This window comes from Gouania willdenowi, chromosome 19, assembly GCF_900634775.1.
Source record: "Gouania willdenowi chromosome 19, fGouWil2.1, whole genome shotgun sequence".
NCBI lineage: Eukaryota > Metazoa > Chordata > Actinopteri > Blenniiformes > Gobiesocidae > Gouania > Gouania willdenowi.
This window is the reverse complement of record NC_041062.1, coordinates 20,046,007-20,055,040: the sequence shown is the minus strand read 5'-3', so window position 1 is coordinate 20,055,040 and position 9,034 is coordinate 20,046,007. Positions and strand designations below refer to the sequence as shown.

Below are 9,034 nucleotides of genomic sequence, written 5' to 3'. Positions count from 1 at the left end.
GGCCCACGGCCACTTTCTGCTTCATTTTTGCTGCAGTACCATACATGAACTTCTGGGGGCAGTGTTGCTTTACCATTTACAATGTGAAGAAGAAATGCGCAACAAAAGAAGAACCAACCTAAAGTCTCAGTGTGGGACCATTTCACTGAAAACAACAAATTAATTCATATATATTTTGTACAGTCACAGTGTTTTATGGCACTTAAAATATTTGTATATGATGTACATTATATAAAGAATTGTATTTTTTCAAATGAATTTGGGAAAACTGTATTGAAAAGTTTTTACAACTAGAGGGAGTCAAAAGCCCCTGCCCCTCACCCCTAACTCCGCGTAGAGTCACAGTGGAGAGATTAACTCTATGAATAGAACTTGGCCCTGATGTGTAGCGCTGGTGAAAATCTAGCATCTTCTACCTCATCGTTGTAGCAAGGTTGTTTTGGGTTGGAGCCTCGTAACTCCCGTGAAATCTCATCCTGCGAGACTTCGCTGCAGGAAGATGGACGCTCAAACCTCCTTATACATCTAATATGGCAGTAATAATTAATGAATGCTCATGAAACCGTAAAACATTTTTAGCGATATTTGAGTGTTTTTTTCAAAATTGAGGTTGTTCCATATCAGTTTTTATTGCACTATTTAGATTTGTGCATTTCCAAGGTAATGGAAACACAGCTAGTGTTGAACAAGGTAAGTCACCATGGAAAACAACTTTTTTATGAAGGCATATTTTAATAAATGTGTGGACATAATATGACAATAATGCTTTTTCTAGTCCATGACTTTAATTAACATGGATACACCTGAAATCACATTCAACAGCTTTCAAAGACTTGTTGTCTCAGTGTTATCCACTTAGCGACACCTTCACACCCCTCCAGCAACTTGTTTACAAAAGAGCTGCTATTTTAGCTACTTTTTTCTGCTGTTGTCGGGAACTTTTAGTAATCAATTTGTTGCTCTTTTTCCTCAAATTTATACAAAACCCAAAAATAACTTCCAATTAACTTGTAGATAAGAACATAATTCACATATGTTTTAAATATAGTTCTGCTCTAATCTACACCTACACCTATTTGTCATGAGCTAGCTTATGTTAGACATTGACTTATTTGCTCGAGGTGTTACTTTCTCCTGTTGTTTTGAAGGAGAACTGTTTACAGTCACATGCAAAGACCCTCTTTAAAACACGCTTTGTTTATGAGCTCGTCACTTGCATCATCTATGTATGAACTATGTGTGTAAAAAGCCATTTTAATCTTGTGTAGATTTGGCCACAAATACGTGTGAAAATACATTATTGTTCTTATTTTAAGTTTAAAGAACGTTATTTTGAGGTCGGCGCCGTGAGCCCAACCACAGCGTTTAGCGCGGCCCGATCTATGCACGCCACCTTTGGTGACCAAATATTTAAACTAGGTGATGATGTATTCTAGGATCTAAGGATCACGTCTATCTGTATGTATTTAGAAACTTTATTACCATGCATATTTGTCAACATCCTTATTTTACTGTTTGGTTTTATTTGACACTTCCTGTCTCTGGTTTTCTGTTCCTCTTGTTCCAGGAAACATCACAATACCTAATTAGCCATCAGTGTAGCTGTTCTAAAGCTGTAAGCCATCTGTCCTTACCTCAGGTCTATTAGTCTCTTCCCAGTTTTCTTTGCCAGATATCTGTTTTCATTATTATTCTGTGTACTTAGTATCGAACCTTAGCTCATGTTGTTCTAAATTATTGCCTCTGGCTGCTTCCTTTGCATGATATGTAGGTAGTCAATGGGCCTGTTTTACATTATGCAAATGTTGTTTTTTGTGTTTAAACGAAAACACAAAATATGTGGTAATATGTGAAATATTACCCTCACATCTGTCTTCCTTGGTATTTATGAAGCTGTAACAATGAAAAAACATCATGCATATAGGCTACATGTGGCAAAACCTTTAAGAATAAGTTGACATCGGGAGTTTTAAAAACTTCTGAACAGTGTGGAAGTCTTTCTACATATTATCAGGCAACAGTGATGATGTTGTCATGAGATATGACCAGGAATTCAGCCCTGCAGCGTAATTAAATAGAGATTTGAAGTCACCTGGGAGGTGAAAGCTGCAGCCGCTGAATAGCTTCCATTTCATGTTTGCTGTTGACATTGTTGGTATGCACAGTTGCGTCTTAAACCTGCGAGCAAAATTTACACCAAAAACGTAACATTCTTCCCTCCTGGATCGTCACTGACCTTCTTTTAAGTGACCATACAGAGATACCGTAATAATACTGGAGACAGAATCTGAGGTTGAGCATTACAATCATGACATATTTATAATTGTAATTGAGCAAGTAAAAACCAGTAAAGTATTTTTCGGACTATAAGGCGAACCGGTTTGTTATTATTATTATTATTATTATTATTATTATTATTATTATTATTATTATTATTAAGGCTCGTTAAGTGAAACAAAATAGTCAGAATAGTCAAACTTTATTCAACTCATTAACAATAACTCTCAACATTGTTCAGGTTTAACACATAAAATATGAAACATTACACTCACTTTTTCAGTTCAGTATGTTGAAGCACAGTACTGGTACATATCACTCCATGAGGCGTCTGACTACGGTAGCCCTGAAGCACCAAAAATCCATCAAGCGGTGCAGCTTCATAGTTTACCAAAGTTGTACGAAAACATTTTGACATATTAATTTCACACATAAGGCGCACCTGATTATAAGGCGCGCTGTCGATTTTTGAGAAAACTGAAGGATTTTAAGTGCGCCTTATAGTCCGAAAAATATGGTACATTTCTGGGAGTCCAGTTTGATGAGAAGCTTACATCGATAAAGTGTAAAGTCTGAATCATGCTACTGCGTTTTGACTACGCCTCTTGGTTTGTTTTGATGTACAAAACAATAGTAACTTAGGTAACACTTTACTTGAAGTTTTATATGAAAGGCTGACATTTCGCTGTCATTTGCATGAATAAGGTTCATTAAGTGTTGTTTGCTAAATTATGACACCTTTGGAGCTATGTTGGTATTTTTAGATAGGTTAGATAGGGTTAGGGTTAGGGGTTTGGGTAACCAACAACACTTAACAACACTTGGGGTGACCGTGGCTCAGGTGGTAGAGGGTCGTCTTCTGATCGAGAGGTTGGGGGTTCGATCCCAGTACCTGACTATGTGTCGAAGTGTCCTTGGGCAAGACACTGAACCCTAAGTTGCTCCCAATGGTCGACTAGCGCCTTGCATGGCAGTCCTGTCCTATTGGTGTGTGAATGTGAGAGTGATTGGGTGAATGAGTTGATATGTAAAGCACTTTTGGACTGCTTCAGTGTGGTTTTAAGGCGCTATATAAATCTAGTCCATTTTACCATTTTAATGACAGCCTTCATGACACCTTATTCATTTTTTTAATGACAGGTGTCATGTCATAATAATGTCAACCTTTATGTATAAAACTTCAAGTAAAGTGTTACCAACACTTGTGCATGTGACAACCAGTGGCCCAGTTCTTCACCATCATGAATGTTCAATGACTTGTTGCTTATAGATGGTAACAAAGACTGTGGAACGATGGTGAGAAGCGAGTGGAAACATTGACCCAGTCAACTCAAGCTACTGAGTAGAGTGTGTGTTGACCTCCTCGTCTCTGGTTTCTTCCTGTTCATGTGAAACCACCTGTCAGTCCCAGGACAACAAGAGAATGATCCCAGCAGGAAAGGTCTCTCCTTTAATCCACCAGATAACCTCGACCTTCGTCACATCCTCCTCCTCCTCCGTAGGATCAGTTTACCATTGGGTTTTTCTTCACCCATAGAGGCTTTGTTAAGCCTCCAATGGCATGACATTCAGTGCTAGAGTTTCATTGTATGGAAGAATACATACAATGTAATATTTACAGCTCTTCCACTGGCTGTTCTCTACACAGACAAAGGTCTTTTTTATTGATTAATGACTGACGATAACAAACTTCAGACCGGTTGTTCTAGTTTCCCTTACACCAAGGCTAGCAGTTAGCTTTTTGTCCTGTCTGTTTCAATATCAGATGTTTAGTTTACCTATATGGTTTCTGATACATGATCTGAATTCAATGATCCATGTCTCCATGGAATTAAGAGTTTAAGGCTACTCTTATGGCGATGTCCTACTAGATTTATTCACATCAAACATCCTCTGTGCAAAAATATATCAACATCAGTGATGGAATAATGGGCGCTCGGTGTCTTAGTGGTTAGCACGTCCGCCTCACAGCAACAAGGTCCTGGGTTAAAGCCCTGGGGTTGACTTTTGGGTATCTTCTGTGTGGAGTTTGAATGTTCTCCCCGTGCTGCATGGGGTTCCTCCGGGTACTCCAGCTTCCTCCCACTGTCCAAAAACATGGCTGCTATGTTGATTGGAGTCTCTAAAATTGCCCATAGGAGTGTGAGTGGTTGTTTGTCTGTGTGCATGTTGCCCTGTAATGGACTGGCACCCTGTCCAGGGTGTACCTCCACCTAGCGCCCATTGAGAGGTGGAGATAGGCAACAGCAGACTGCCGCAATCCTGAAAACAGGAATAAGTGGCTCAGAAAATGGATGGATAATGGATAATGGAATAAGTACCATATTTATTTTTAACATGTCTCAGATTGTTTTTTTTTGTTATTGATATAAAAACTGATGTCAATATCAACCATATTTGCCACTTCTTATGGTAAATATTCGAGGATATGATCAACTATAGTGAGTTTTATTTCAGAACCTCAAAAGGCTCACATTTTTATCACATTTTATTACTTCATCAACTTTAAATTGCAGAGCATCTACAAGTGCAGTGTTCACAGGAGAGCTGCCTCCATCATCACACACCCCAACACCCCAAACACCCCAACACCGACTGTTTCACACTTCACTCTCAGGCCGGAGGTGTAGAAGTGTCAAATGCAGGACCACCAGTCTAAGGAACATCTTCTTTCCCTCTGCCGTCAGACCTCTCAACAGCTGATAGAACTGAATATGATTCACCTTCAGCTCCATTCATACGCCCACTGCACAATACACTTTATATTTCATTTTTCTATCTTTTCTACCTTGTACATATATATCATTATTACTTTTTAAATTATTATAATGATTCTTATTATACTTTTGCTGTAGCATCCAGTGTGGACAGCAAAGTAAGAATTTCATTGTACAGGGAAACACGTTTCCTTATTCTGCACATGATAATAAACACTTTGAAACTGGCAGACAGGGAACATGATAGAATTATTTATTCATAATTGAATAAATAAAAACAACATTTTAAATTATATTATATATTATATATATTATATTATAATAAAATATTTCATAATGATTATTTTAACAATGTCATACTTTTTTAAATAATGACTTTTTATTTATTTGCCAAGATTTTTATAAAATAAAAAAAAGTATTTCTTACAAAGTCAATTTTTATTTCAAAACGTTCTTTTATACAATGGCTTTTTATTTCATAATGTCATTTTTCAGCAGAATGACTTGGTCTGTCAATCAAAGCACATAAGGCGGAGCCAGTTAAGTGATTGACTGATCCTTTACACAGACATGAGCAGCAGCACTTGCAGTATCAATTCCAGCATGGAGACTTATCACTAACGCTGAGAAGCCTGAGCGCCACGAGTGCATCACACGTTTGAGCAACACAGTCTCATCCCCCACTTGTCACATACTGAACATTGGTCAGGACCCCTAATGCTGCGTTCACACCTAATGCGTCTTCTACGGCACCAGATGCATCTGCCGCACGAAACGTACCGCAGGGTACGCAGGATCAAAAAATGTCCCCATTCCCTTCATACGCACGTCTGAAGCAAAGCACCGCCCACCAGCGACACATCCACCTCGGTGAGTTTCACTGCCTTCTGAAGCGAGGAGCTGCGCTCCTTTTTCTCCTCTCATAAACATAAACCATCAGTGAAAAAAGCCAGTGTCATTAGCGGCTAATGCTATCCTAGCTCAGTGCTACAGAGGGAACTTTTACCTGCTACTACCACCTCCTCACTGATTCTCCTCCACACCAAAACCTTCCTAATCCAGGTAAAGATAATTTGTGGCTTTAGAAATGTTTTGATGACATTTCTAGTGAGAAATGTACCCCTAAATCTGTAGTTGTATGATGACCTACAGACGCCAAAAAACTGCAAGCCAAAAGCAGATAAATGTCCATTCACGAATAGAGTGGATGTTGTAATTCTTTCGTTAAAACCTTTCCTATTTTCATCTCCTAACCGTGGTTGGGGGACACAGGGGAGATCTGTACTTTCCAGAGCTGAATGCAGCTTCTCCTCCGGTGTTAAATCTAATTTAAAAGTGGAACTGTGCAGAAAACAGGTTGTGTTGGTGTTGGAGAGCTGTACTTTATTAACTACCTGCACTGTAAACATAAACCTCGCAACCTGCCGTGTCGGACTGGACTCAGGACTTCACACACACCTCACAGTACTTTTTTATTTTTATTTTTAATTATTGTTAAAACTTTTATTTTTATTCCTTTCCATTTTAATGTGTTCCTACACCTTGTTTCTACCACTGTGTCGTTCAAATTACGGCCATGACCGATGTCCAGGAAAACTAATCGATCTTAAAGGATCAAGCAGAGGTCCAACCCACTAGCTTTGATTGACAGATCAAGTCATTCTGCTGAAAAACGACATAATTAAATAAAAAGGCCATTGTGGAAAAGTTTTTTTTAATTATAAATAAATAAATAAAAAGTCTTTATTTAAAAAAGTATTACATTGTTAAAATAAACATTTTGAAATATTTATTTATAATAAATAATAATAATTAGATATTAAAGAATAATAAAATATATTTCAGAATAATATTACCTTATTTTACAATTTAATGGCCATATTATGTATGTGTCTGTTATTTATCAAATTTGTATTTATTTCAAATTGTTGTTTTTATTAATTTAATTATGAATCTTTTAGGCTTCCATATAAGTATGAAAATGACCTTGAATGATCTAAGAAACAGTCCTCTCCTACCGAAGAAATAACACAAGCCGGCAGTAATAAATAGCTATTTTATCGATGGACGTTTCACCTGTCAATTCACAGGAATTGAATAATCTGATGCCAGATTCCGCGGCACACCATCAGAGAACAAATATCACTTCATTTTAGTTTGATATAGTGTAAAACTGACTCAGCATACACCCTGGTCAGCAGGCCATGCTATCGCCTATCCTGATTGGCCAATGACACTCACAGTTGAAAACAATGAGCATGATCTACAGGCAGGGAGAACATGCAAATGCATGCAGTGGAACCGGGGTCTGCAATCACAATGTTGTAAGGCAGAATGCTTGGGATCAATTATAATTGTAGTCGTGAAATTGATCATTAATTACAATTATGGCAGAATTATAATTGTAATTTTTAAAATCTGTTGCTGTCCCATAAGACTGGACCTTTTACAGAAATGTTTTGTAAACTTTAAATCCTCCTACCAGTCATTATGCAGCATGGTTGAATATGAATGCACTGGACTTAAAAGCTAACAGATCTCAGGACTTGGTGAGTAGCTTATGTGTAGCAGTAGTTTGGATTGGGCTGAGCTCAGCATAAAGGTGGGATTAGGAGCAGTCGGGGTAATCATCAGCGACAGGTCAGTGTCTCACACACCCTGCTGTTGCTCGCTCAATCTCTTCAGGTCAATTTACACATGGACTCTTTAGCTCAGTGACACAGGTTGAGCAGGTGGAGGACCAGATAAAGCTGTAGTTTAGTATAGTTTAGTTTGTGCAACTGTTGGGAATAATAACCCTAAACCAGTCATTGACCTGTATGTTTTACAGGTTAAGTTTTTTCCAACATACTATTGTTCAAAATTAAATTCAAATTCAATTAAAAAATTAAAAGTTCCTTCAAATAATTAAAAAAAACATTGTAGATAAAAACAGTGAAATGAAGAGGGAAAAAAGCCTATTTATTTGCTTTGTTCACATTCAATTTGTAAGAAAAAAACAGGAGGTACAATATTCACATGGGAAATTAAAGGAAAGAGGAGCGAGCTGAAGAGAGGAAACAAATAATTAAAGTCAGCTCAGCCTTACCTTAATCAGCACTGACAAAGTCAGGGACGATATCTGAAGACTTGGACGTGCATCACATTACAACATCAGACACTCACCATCTGAGTAAAAGAAGAAAAGGTATAGCCTTTAAAAAGCCAACATTGAATCCTGTATTATGCATACAGGTACGTATGTGTACTGACTATTTACATGCTCAAGCCTTTTGTCCTCCCACTACAGACCAACATCTACCCTTCTTTTTATTTCTGAAATAAAATCCATTAATCCATCCAAGGGTCTTATCCTGACGACATGTCTCACGCTCCTCTTAGATCTCAGAGCTGTTTTTCATTCAGTCAAACATGATTTACTGCTGTAAAGACTGCAACGTGCCAGTGGCTTTAAATCATATTTATAGGCTGGAGGTTTACAAAGAATGTAACAGAAGTGAAGGGTGTTTCAGCCTGTTCCAGTGGCTCCATCAGTGTTCATGATGAAAAGCAGTCATGTCTGTGAGGTCATCCAGAAGGTTACAGTATATATACATTATTAGTGACAAAACCAACCACAACAGAGCTTTAAATTACTCAGACAGCTGAAGTCCCCGTAGCAGTGTGTCTGTATCTGCCTCTACTTCTTTCCCCAACAAGTGAGTCTTTCTTTTCAGGTATGGATATATTGGTGCTAAAGGCCAGTGATCCAAAGTGTTTTTCATCCTTAGATCAGCTTGAATTTATGCATTGCTCACTGCAGACACTTGAGTTTGAAACCGTGTCCTTTGGTTCTGTAGCTGAATTGGCTATATATCACTTTGTTATTTTATATTCAGCAGCCTTGATCTGAACCTGAGTGGTGCTTTGTTGTTGGACTTTTGTGTTTGTCACTTTGTCCATATCGAACACCATGTTCAAGCATAAGGACAACCTAGGCCACAGTTTAATGATCAACTTTCTAGTCGTGTTGTTGGACTTGTGGCCGCATATCTTGGAAA

The 9,034-nt window shown here is 38.0% G+C and overlaps 1 long non-coding RNA gene across 1 annotated transcript; it reads right to left on the bottom strand.

Annotated features, from left to right (window-relative positions):
• Positions 1-3,432: 3,432 nt before the first annotated feature.
• Positions 3,433-8,408, bottom strand: LOC114481913 (uncharacterized). Its single transcript, XR_003676283.1, has 3 exons — positions 8,254-8,408; positions 8,083-8,162; positions 3,433-4,539 (listed from the first exon to the last, which is right to left on the bottom strand). It is a non-coding gene; the product is annotated as an uncharacterized LOC114481913 (long non-coding RNA).
• Positions 8,409-9,034: the final 626 nt, after the last annotated feature.